Source organism: Solanum tuberosum, unplaced genomic scaffold (assembly GCF_000226075.1).
Source record: "Solanum tuberosum cultivar DM 1-3 516 R44 unplaced genomic scaffold, SolTub_3.0 scf00234, whole genome shotgun sequence".
NCBI lineage: Eukaryota > Viridiplantae > Streptophyta > Magnoliopsida > Solanales > Solanaceae > Solanum > Solanum tuberosum.
The window spans coordinates 885,395-888,073 of record NW_006239168.1 but is presented as its reverse complement, the minus strand read 5'-3'; the positions used below and the strand labels follow the sequence as shown (position 1 = coordinate 888,073).

At 27.5% G+C, this 2,679-nt stretch overlaps 1 long non-coding RNA gene across 1 annotated transcript; it reads left to right on the top strand.

Moving 5' to 3' along the window:
* The first annotated feature begins 1,356 nt into the window (after window positions 1-1,356).
* LOC107062580 (uncharacterized) lies at window positions 1,357-1,850 on the top strand. Its single transcript, XR_001474708.1, has 2 exons — window positions 1,357-1,468; window positions 1,559-1,850. It is a non-coding gene; the product is annotated as an uncharacterized lncRNA (long non-coding RNA).
* The last annotated feature ends 829 nt before the right edge of the window (window positions 1,851-2,679 follow it).

Below are 2,679 nucleotides of genomic sequence, written 5' to 3'. Positions count from 1 at the left end.
ATGTGTTTATTATTAGCTTATATATATATATATATATATATATAAGGGCGGACCCACATGAAAGGTTTCAGGTGCTCGAGCACTTATTAATCTCGTATCGAAATTTGAATGAACAGTATAAAATTAAACAGTGAGCACTCAAGTAACTAGTAGTTGCTTGGTGTAGTGATCTGTGGGTGCTCAAAATTGTATATTGTATCTATTGTGGCCCGAATCCGCTACTATATATGTATACATAAAATTTTAATCAATAATTGTGGAAAGGAAATTTCTTACCATTTTCCCAATTCCCAATTATATTGAAATACATGTGTATCTTAGTAGGGAACATACTATTTTGATTTTCAAGCCCTCATAGTAAAATCAATTGGTTGTTTGCCACATGAAATACTTTATACACCATTGCATTATCTAAAAGAAAAATAGAGCTAGCGTCCCTTTCGTCTAACTTTATAATCTCTCCTGGCTTCTTGTTTCTTTCTTTGTTTCCAAATTCCAATTTTTAAACTATTTGGTGCGTCGTTCGGTAATTGATTTGAATGTGAGTTATATGTAGAGGTATCAAATAATCTTATATCATGTTTGATAGTTGATTAGGACTTTAGGAGTATATAAGTTATTAATTATGTATGAAATTAATATGATATTTGATTTAGAATTTAGATAAGCTAGCATATATATATATATGTTACAAGGAAATCTATTAAACACGACATTTTCTATGTCGCATGATATATTTATTAGATTCAAATTTAATGTAAATCAAAATAGCTTTACCGCTTCCCTTTCTATTAAAATGGACTAAGATTCTATACTTATATTGAAAATTTAGTTAGAGTAGATTTTTGAGAATTATGTAGTTTTCACGTAGATTGTATACTTATATTGAAAAAATTTATTATACGAGAAATATATATGAATAAAGTAGTCTCTTGGTCCAGTGATAAAAATAGAATGTACTTAATTTTTACTACCTTCCTTGACGAGAGTTCAATTATTCTTGAATACATTTTAAATTGTGATCCACTTTTTGTTTTCAATTTCTAACAAACAGCAGACAAAGCATATGGGTGGTCTTTTAGATCTTGTTTTAACCTCATTAATCATTTGAAACAACATATCCCATTTACATGCAAATTAGTATTAATTTCTCATGCAAACTGTTGATATGAACTCCTTTAGTCCTATTGTCACCCCCTTGAGGGCCCTCATGTTATTATCCAAGTACAACAATTTTGTAACATGATTTGACATTTTTTTAAAATTGATTGCCCAATTTTTCCAATCTATGTATCTTGTCTCTCTATAAATATAAGGCAATATAATTTGTTTAAAACACACAAATCTATTCCAAATTTCATTTAAAAAAAAATTACAACAACATCAAAAATGGCTATTGTTAACCAAAAAACACATTGGTACTTAATCATTTCTATCATTTTCTTCTTCTTCTTGATCACTTGTCAAGGTAAATACTTAGCTCTTCTTTTTTTTTTTAATATAATTTATATTTTTTCATTATACTAATTTGGTTTCATTTAATTTTCTATTTTTGCAGCAAGGAATTTGCAAGTTGATAATTATGAATTAGTTCAAAAGAGTGGCAACCAACAAATTGTTATAAGCAATAAAGAGAAATCAAAGTATGAAGATTCAGTAGCAATAGACATAGATTATACTCCTGCTAGAAAGAAACCTCCTATTCATAATTAGAATTTGGAGAATTATCGAGTGACGAATCTAAAATTTAGAGTCAGTCGATTATGTTTCTGATATTATAAGTGTTATTATTTTTTGTTACACGTATATATACCTCATTTGAGAGCTAGATGCAAGTGGATTCTGTCAAATTCGTATGTTGTGTCTAGTCTAGATCCCTATGTCACAAGTACTTTTATATATGATGGAATATATATACTTTCATTTCTAAAATACATGTACGTAGTAAGAAAATATAAGAATTAAAAAATCTATATATATATATAAAGCTGGAAATAGGCAAAGCTGATGTGGCATGCCTTATTGATCAGTATTGCTATTTATCTATTTTCCCATAATTTTGAATTTTTTTCATCATTTTCTATTCAATAATCTTTTTTAAAAAAAGTAACTTCCTTTCCTCATTATTAGCATTTAGCATAATGAGCAATGAGCAATTAAATTAGGAAATTATTTATTGCTTTAGCCCACGCAACATCGGTTACTTCTTGATGCTTTTAATCACCAGTAATTAATTGGCAGCATTCATTTACTTATTCATACTCTATTTTCGCATATATATACTCCTTATATCTTTCATTTGAGGTCTAAGGTAAGTATTTTTCTCTTTTCTTTTATTTTTTTTATTCATGATTCATAATCCTTAATTTTTAATCTATATATATATTATCATCATCTTATAACAGGCTAATCAAATATGGAGTTTTTTTTATGTGAAGAGGCAAGTCAGATCTTTTTTTTAATCAGTGTCATTGTTATTTAAGTTTTTGCAAGACTATATCATAATTTTTGTGATTTAAGTATATTTTTGAAGTTGTTAATATAGATGTATACCCATCTCTCTCTCTCCCTCTCTCAATCTATACACTATCAAAGTTTGGTATAGACAAAGTGATGTGATATCTCTCTATCACCAATAAATTATTCATCTTTTTTCTTTTTTTATTCGGATTTTTTTTT